Below are 9,678 nucleotides of genomic sequence, written 5' to 3'. Positions count from 1 at the left end.
TGGAATAAGCACTTCCCCGGCAAGCAAAAAGGCCTGAGTTCAATCCCCGGTTCTGCCAAAAAAAAAAAAAAAAAAGAAGAAGAAGAAGAAGAAGGAGGAGGAGGAGGAGGAGGAAGAGGAAGAGGAAGAGGAAGAGGAAGAGGAAGTGGAAGAGCTCAATCCCTGGTACCACTTGCCCTGCCAGCACTGGCACTGTGGCTGTGCTGTGCTGGCCACCAAACCTGGGCATGGTGGTGCATGCCTGTAATCCCAGTGCTGGGGAGGCTGAGACAGGAGGATCACTATGAGTCTGAGCTGCATAGTGAGACCCTGTACCAAATAAATAAATAAGATTAAAAATAATTTTAAGAAGAATTGCTAGATAGATATAGGTGGCAGTAAATCATAATCATATCTTGAATAGTAATCTTACCTGCAGATCTGAAACATTTGAAAAATATCACAAATGAATTGAGATACACATTTATATTATAAAGCAGTTGCATAATCTATATTGATAAACAGGAGAAAGAATATTTCACAAAATGGTATGATGGCCAGAATACAGGAAGCTAGATTAAGCATATGAGGATAAAAATGTGTCTAAAGAATGCCAAAGTCACTAATGAAATGTAAATACATACCTCAATATTAAAAATTGGCAAGATAAAACTGGGAAAAAATTCCTTGCTAGCAGTTTATTTTGAGTAATGTTTTTATTTAAACATTTTTCTCTTTTCTGAGACTAGACATTGTAATTTATGTATGTATGCATGCATGCATGCATGTATGTATGTATGTATTTAGTACAGGGTCTACAGGGTCTCACTACACAGATTGGACGCGTAGAGATCCTTCCTGTTTCTCAGCCTCCCAAGTGCTGGGATTACAGGCAGGTGCCACCACACCCAGTCTCATTCGCTCTCAGCTCACCCCGCTGCATGTCGTACCTGGGATTGAATTGCAGTCCATGAATTTGCTTAAGTTTACCTAAACAGGCACTTTAGACTGCTGAGCTATCTCTCTGGCCCTATACAGGCATTTTTAGATATGGCATGAGACAAAGAAAAAAAAAATTAGTTCTGTTGGAAACTGTTTCGCTTCTTAGATATGAGCAAATAGGAGAAGACTGGAGACTACCTACTATAGTGGATTGATTGAACTAATTTATGTAAGAATTTACTAGTGTTGAGTTTTTCAAATGTGAATAAATTGATTTAAAATAGTTTAAATAGTAAATCATATACAATTTTAGCAAAAAAAATTTTTTTTAAGTTATGCCCTCATTTTATACAATATTCAGATGATTTTATTTTCAGGGCAAAATTTTAACTAATTAATTCATTCTTTTTTTTATTTTTTCTGTGTACTTTTTATATTTTTAATTTGACTTTCCATTTCAGAAAATAAAATGTAAGGTCTAAACAAGTAAATTACCTTTCTTATATTGGCTAGAACATGGATATTAACTTTTTAATTTTTGTTTTCTATGCCTGTCATTTCATTTCAAATATGAGATAATGTATATATTTGCTTACCTATGGGACAAATGGATGACACTGAAGTACTGTGAGAAAAATAGGAACTCTTTAAAGTTTAACAAACTCAACTTAAATACATTAGCTACAAAAATGTTTGCTTAAATTGTTTTAAGAAAATGATAACTAAATTATTAAACATAATTTACGAGAATGATTTTAAGAACATCACTTATGATAATTTTTTAGAACATGTCTGTACTACTTTTTCTCACTGCTGAGACAAATTACTCAATGCCCAAAATTAAAGAAGGAAAGGCCTATTTGCCTCATAATTTGTGGAGGTTTCAAGACACAGTTGGCTGGCTCCAAGGCAGGGTTGCAATTCAGAGGGACAACACAGAGGAGCAACAGCTCAGGGCAGGCAGAAGGCAGCATGTCAGCAAGGCAGCAACAGCAAGCGATAAGCCCAGGCACAGCACCTGTTTTTTCCCTTGTATTCCATCCAGACTACCCACTGTTAGTGCAGGTAGCACTTACATTCACTATGGGGTACCTTAATCCTACCAGAACTACCCCAAACCAATGAGTGGATTAATGTAATACTCACACATCCTTCATTCCACACTTAATCTCAGCATCATGCATTCTAGTTCTAGTCACCTCTGAAAAACCCCACCTCTTACCACAGTAGGGTTTTGAGTGACATCTAGAAAGGTGCCACAAAAGAGCAATAGAAATCACTCAGTTACTTTAAGAAAAACACATTTAAAAGAGAGAGAATTAAAAACTGAAAGGGCAGAGATGAGAGAAACTGCTCCTAGCAGACAGAAAAATAGAGAGCGGAAATCATATCAAACTTTGATGAGGATTTCAGCTACCTGTCACAAACCCATGGGAACCTTCCCAGAGATCACTGGATATCATGCTTCATGGGGTTCTGGGGACATGATGATAGTTTGCTATCTTTTATCTTTCAACACTTAGGCAAAGTTGCTCTCTTATAAGAAACTTAAACACAAACCCTGATGGCAATGGAATTTGTAAAATGCTCAAGATTTCTGACCACAAATAGAAAGGAACTTTTTCATCCTTTCATTTGTGATGATTTAACCTAATATAGTCTATCTTCTATTTTACACATAAGATAGATAGATACAGATATAGATATATAAAGTGCCTAATGCAATGATTGATCCAGAATATCCTCTCCAATGGAATATATTCCATACAAGTTTCTGTACTTAAAAAATTTCAAATAATCTGATAATTAATATGATGTCTAATTGCAATCTGGGTCTCATTCTGGTGAAATGTGTTTTTCTGTGTATTAAATTCAAATGAATTTTCTATTCAGAATAGTAACATCCTTTCTCTAGAATCATATGAGATTAACTTTTCATCACATTTAAGCATTGCAGTATGAATTTACATTGCGGTAGTTATTTTCATTCAGTGGAATCTGACAATTTTACTGACAGCTGTTCTCCTGTCTTAAATACAATTAAAGTACTAAGTATATTACAATAGTTATTTATCTTACGTGTAAGGAAATATGTAGTGATATAAATTGGTGCATACAGTTTAACATATAAGTATAAATCAGTATGTAAAATTTTGATCAACTGAGCAAATATTGGCATTTTTACTTTTGTGGGTACTGGGAATCAAACTCAGGACCTCATGCTTGCCAGGCAGGTGCCATGGTGCAGACCTGTCCCTGTCCCCAGTATCTGCTCTGGGGATTGAACTCAGGCTCTTGTGCTTACCAGGCAAGCACTTATTCTACTGAGCCATCTCCCCAGCCATGCTCTTGTACTCTTACACTGGGCTTTGTAACTGGACAAGTGGCCAAAGTCTGAAGACATACTGGGGAAATATCCTTGCAAAAAGAGGTGAGTACAGTAATATGTATTACTAATTGGAATATTCACTTAATAATTTGAACTTTGTTTATAAGGCACATTAAATTCAGTGGGAAAATTGAAGAACAAAACTCTTGCCGCAGTGAAGGTATTTCAGTTTATTTCACTTTTTTGTCTTTTTTAAAATTTCTACTCAGAGATCAAATAGATGGACCTGTAGGTGTGAACCTATAAATGCTAGAAAGACAGAAGTGTTGGGAAGACCCTGACACGTTGACAAGACCTTGAAAAGTTAAACTATTACTTTTGCATATACTTTTTGGACCTTATATTATTTAATACAATATCAGTACATCTCTTAATACTAGAAAAAGTTTGTAGTGCTATCTTTGGTTCTAGTTAAGCTAGAAGAATATAAGCAATTTAATATAATCTCTAAATGCAGCACACTGATTGCACCACTGGAGCAACCAACAATTTCATATGATCTTGAAAGGACGCAGTAATTCAAAATTTTGCGTATAATAATTAGACAACATTAAAAGATAAAAAACATGTAACAATGCAGTGTGTCTCTACACAATGCATCTCTGCAAAATGTATACACAGATATACACACAAATACACACACGTCTCATAAAGAGCTTTCTAAAAAATGTCATATTGGTGAGTTTAACCCTATAAAAATGTTACAGAAATATTTTTTGCTTTACAAGGATAGGGATGGTGCATAAGAACTCTTGGCTTATTAAAGGGTATAAGAGGGCAAGAAACTGCAGCTTATACTTAAATATTAATGGACACACAGTAACAGGATAGTAATAAAAAGAAAATACATGAAATATATCCTATTAAAGGAGATAAATAGTGTCTCTGGATTGCAGGAAGATGGATTTTAAGCACTGACATGTTACAAATATCATACTATGATGCTTCAAAGCCTATGAAGAAGAGATTAGAATTCCAGAAAAACAACCTTTTTACTGCTTCAAAGATATCCTAATGGCTGTAAGGATGTCTTCCAGAGAGAAATACTCTTAAGACAAAAGGGAAGATGGATAAGCACCCTAAGGATTATACCGTGTACCTTGCATCTGGGTCATAGGAAGCAGAAGATCTTCAGAAGAGGAAAAAAGGGGAGCTGCGCATGAAAAAATAATTATACAGCAAATTTCAAAGTGTAGAAAAACAGAACCAGGACAGAATAGAAAAGAAAGGGGAAGAATCAATCTATTCTGCATAACTATGTTCTGAGGTTCAGCAAGTGCTAGTAATAATAGCAGTATTGTTAGAAAAAGAACTTAGAATGACCTTAAGAATACAAGATCTTCTGAAAAGCAAAAGTATGTGATCTTCTGAGTTTGTCATATTTTTGGTGAATCTGTCTAGCAGTGAGAAATGGATGCAGTTCTGTGAGAGAAGCAGCAAGAATGAGTTTTAATTGTTTTGTTGTTTTTATATCATAGCAGCTGGAAGCAAAATTGCTTTATTCCCAATACACAGGGCTCTGCAGATACAGTAATCTGGGTTCTGATAATCCACACTTTCTTACAGAAGTACAGTATCACATATATTGTCTTGTTATTCCTTAGAGAATTCTACATATGTTTATCTATGTTTCACAGAAATAAAATTTGAGAGTTCTATACTGAAGCTCAAGCTTTACCTTGATGATGGCAAAATTGCCAATAGTTTAGTCAAATGTTGGGGCTAATGTAATTAAGAAAGTCATGCTCATTTCAGTATCTTACATAATCATTTACAACAATGTTTTAAAAACTGGGCTTTCTTCCTTCTCCTGTGAAAGGACTACTATATTATGTACCCTGCATTAAAATGCCACCTGTATATGGGTCATTGTTTATGAACAGACCTGTGACTCTACTGTTCTCCGTCTTTAGTTGATAAAACAAACATACATTCATAAGCCTGCCTCCTTAATTTACCATCATGGAAATATTATTATTCATTCCTGCTATCCTTGCAACAGTCTTTGATTGATTAGTTAATAACTTAATTTCTCATTTTGTCATCGGCAGACATTTATTCTAATTGTGTCTAATGGACTGTGAGCTACTAAAATATTTAGAGCTATTGCTAGTAAATGCAAAACATGCTTACTTATAAAATGTAAAAATAAGCAATGGATAGACCAATGAAGATATGCATTATCTAGGATCATTGAGTTTATAAAAGTTTAATGAAGACTAGAAGCAAGCTATCATTACCACTCTATGTAACCAAAAATAGGTAAGCAGACTGATGTAGCAAACTAATATTTGAATATGCTGAAGCTCACTTTGTTATTCACTGATAATTTTTAATTTTAATATATATTGAAGATTAGTATTTCCCTCTGATAATTGATTTTGCAACAAAAGCTAATCATACTTGACTATATTACGGGCTAGTTTTCTCTCATTTGCTCTTGCTGTCTTTTGATTCATCCATTTTGAGCATACTTTTTTTTTTTCCCCTTTGGTGAAACTGGGGATTGAACTCAGGCTCTTGCGCTTGCCAAGCAAGCTCTTATTGTACTGAGCCACCTCCCCAGGCCCGTTGAGCATACTTCTTGACATTATTACAAAAACCTAACTCAATGTAAGCACTCTGTTCACCCTGGTTTACTGTTTGTGTACTTTAAATGTATAACATGCATTTTGTCTCATTTTTTGTTTAGTGGCTTCTCATGCTAAAATTTTGTACATTATATAGTTCCTAAAATGATACCCCCCAAATTCTTAAATGATTACACTGTCCTTTCTCTTCACTTGCTTTGTGATTGTGATTACCATGATACTAGGAAAGCAGCAAAAAAGAAGGCTGATATATATTATACATACATTTCATGCATAATATATATTATTCTTAAGTTATATAAGGACAAACCAGTCTGACATTAGATGATAGTAAAAAATAATATTTCTGATCACAAATAGAGACACTTCTTTGTGATGTACAAAGACGGTTCTATTGACTAAATATAACTCTCCTTATTTTATGCTAGATTTAAGAGAGTGGAAATGTGCCAGAGCTCAGAGGGGGAAGAGAAGAGAGGAGAATTATGTTGAGCTCTGTCACTCTGACACTGAAAGTTCTCTATATTATACGTCCATGGCATGTGAGGATAAAGCAATTAACACTGCACAGAATCTAAGAAGGTGGGAGGAGGCTAAGGTGTGTGGACTTTGTCCTTTAAGCCAAACTGAATGCTTGAGCATTTGGACAAGGGGGTACAAGGGAGTAATGGTGTCCTGAGGGTTACTTGGGCCATAGTGTGCAGTCGGAACTGTAGTAGAGGAGTGAAGGAGAAGACAGTTAACTGATTATTACAACTGTGCATTGAGAATCATGTTAAATACAGTCCCGGAAATATGAGTAAAGAAGAAGAATAGTTTTAAATATACTTCAAAAGAAAGATACTTGAAAAAAAGGACCGGGGGACAGGGAGATGGCTTAGTGGAATAAGTGTTTGCCTGGCAAGCACAAAGGCCTGAGTTCAATCCCTGGTTCTGAAAAAAAAAAGAACGGGATGGGTTGAAAGAAACAAGGAAATGCCTCTAAAAAATTTAATTGTTATAAATCTTTTGAATTCTTTTTTTTTTTTTTGCAGAACTGGGGATTGAAGTCAGGCCCTTGCACTTACCAGGCAAGCACTTATTCTACTGAGCTATCACCCCGGCCCCTGAATTCTATTTTTGATGGATAGCATTCACTTGAGTGTTATTGTATAAAAGCATTTTCTGTCCATTTTAGTAAATTCCTTTGAAAATTTCACAATATGGTAGTTATAAAAAATGCTTAATAAACATTTTATGCCTGACAAGCATAATGAGGCTTTATGGTATTTTTAAAAAATAACTTTTAGTCATTCAAATTGATATTTGCATTACTCTGATACTTCAGAGGGGTTATTATTCAGATGGCATCTTAGTAAATTGTCAAATTCTAATAACCAAAGAAAAGCATCCCATTGTTTTCTTTTTTTGCATACAGTGGCTTTGAAAGATACACTTTTCAAATAGAATCTAAAAATATAACGAACATAAGAGAAAGGCTTAGGATTGTGGTAGTGGTTACGCTTCCTCACTTCATGCATATTTTGGCTGAGATAATTGCTTTTTAATGCACTATTTGATCTTAGTTAAAAAGATAGTGGTTTAGACATAGCCAATCTATTGTGGTAGATACTTGAAGGGTACTCTTATCTGGTCAAAACAGTTCTGGGATTTTGAAATAGTCACAAACATTGATACTTTGTGGGGGGGATGTTGAAACAGCCCCTGATTTAGTTTAGACTGATATTGTTTTAATGTTGTATAAAGACATGTTGGATGCATGAGAGATTTGAGCTGTGTTCCACACTTACAAGTAAGAGACTACAGCCCCAGGGAGATCAATTGCTGCTTCTGTACATGTGAAGGGAGCAAGACAGCTCCCGGGGATCTTTCATTCTAAGGTCACCATTCTCATTCATGGGGGCTCCACTCTGGGGACCTGCTCATCTCCCAAAGGCCTCACTGCTCACTATTATGCCCCTGATGGTGAAATTTCAACTTAAGGATTTTGGAGGAACAGATGGTTTCAGACCATAGTGGGGCCAGGCATAGTTGTTCCCTCAGGTGCATTTGGGAAGAGGTGAAACTCTGGACAGGACCTCGTAAATGTCCTTATGTGACTGGGAGTGGGGCTTGAAAGTGACCATCTGGCCTTCTTCTATTCTGTTCTTGCATTTTGGCCATGGTTTGAGCAGGTTGCTTTTCCATACCCTCCTATCATGATATACAGCCTCACCAAACAGCCTAAACATGTGGCTTCCCAGCCAGAAACCAGAGTCTTTAAAACTACCAGCCACAATAAAACTTCTTTGTTCACAACTTAAGCACTTTATGTATTTTGTAATAGTAACCCAAACTTGATGGACACCTGCACCTTTTACAATAGTTGTTCTCTTTAGGCAACATCCACATACCGAGCACAATTTCAGAGAAAGAAAATTAGTACATTGAAATGTCTTTTCTCTATAAAGCTTCTGCTGTATAACTGATTATGTCCTACTATTTTTACAAGGACATGTGCTCTTCAAGTTATGACAGGAAACAAATATATGCATTGTAGGAGAAAAGGGACAAAAAAGAAAAAATAAAATGGCAGGCAGCATATTTCAGGTTCAATGTGAAATCTAGGTGTTAATCGTTTCAATTTGTTATATAGAATTATCACAATAGGCTCTTGTAAACAACAGTCTGCAAGTGGTCCTTCAAAATACGTTACATTACTACTTCCTAACATCATAACTTCAGTGCAAGTAATTTAATCATTGTGCTTGATATCCACTGTGAATTCTTTAGCAGTGATTCAGCCTTTTAAATACAGAAATCTAAGTATTTTCAAGCTTTGTTTTACTAAATTTTATTTTTTATTATTTTAATGAAAAAGTCTTGAAGTACTAACTATTGATTGTGTGACTATGATTGATCGGGTAGTGGAAAGTGGAATTTTTTCAGTTGATGAGGTGATTAGAATTGATTTAGCAGTAGAACTCATAAAAAGGTCAATAAAATACAGAGAATCAGGCAGCGACTGCTCTTTGAACGGACGGTAATTCAATTACAGGAGTCAGTTCCACCTACCTTAATTAATATAGTCAGCATTTAGCAAGGCAACTGAAGTTGCTATTTTGGGTAACTGTTTAAAAACATGTAGAAGCCTTAGAAAAAGAGTCATTCTCCATTAGATTTAAAAATAAAGTCACATCTATACTAGGTAAATATACATATATTTTAACTTCACTTTCATGTTAGCTCTCAGCTCTTAGGAACAATAAGTTTATATTTGCTCCAAGATATTAGTACAAATAAATGTTGAGCAAGCTATACATTATTCAGTCTATGCTATTTTATGAGGCTCTTAGTGCTTATTGACAAAGCACTATCAAATACCATATGTCAAACTTATGTGCTCAAGATATTTCTGTCATATTCCAAACTATAAGTACTATTTCCTGTCTTCCTGTTTATTACAAGCTAGCAATTATATATATTTCCTTAATTTTCATAGTTTTGCTATTCTCGCTGCTTCCTCTAGTTCTTCATTACTTATCGGTCCAAATTTTTATATTTGATTTTTCTAATATTTTATTATGTCCTCAAAGTTCTCACATAGACTTTGTTTATTTTTTCCTTCTTTAAAATGTTCATATCTTTAGAAGTTGATTTCATAATATGTGTGAAGCCATATGGTCAGAAACCCAATCTTTAATGAAACCTTTGATTACTGTTAATTCTTTACTTAAAAATAATTCAGATTTTAATGATAGCTCTCTCTATATATATGTATATAATTATATATATATA

This window comes from Octodon degus, unplaced genomic scaffold (genome assembly GCF_000260255.1).
Source record: "Octodon degus isolate 3935 unplaced genomic scaffold, OctDeg1.0 scaffold00265, whole genome shotgun sequence".
Taxonomy (NCBI): Eukaryota; Metazoa; Chordata; class Mammalia; order Rodentia; family Octodontidae; genus Octodon; species Octodon degus.
Note: the sequence above shows the minus strand (reverse complement) of the source record.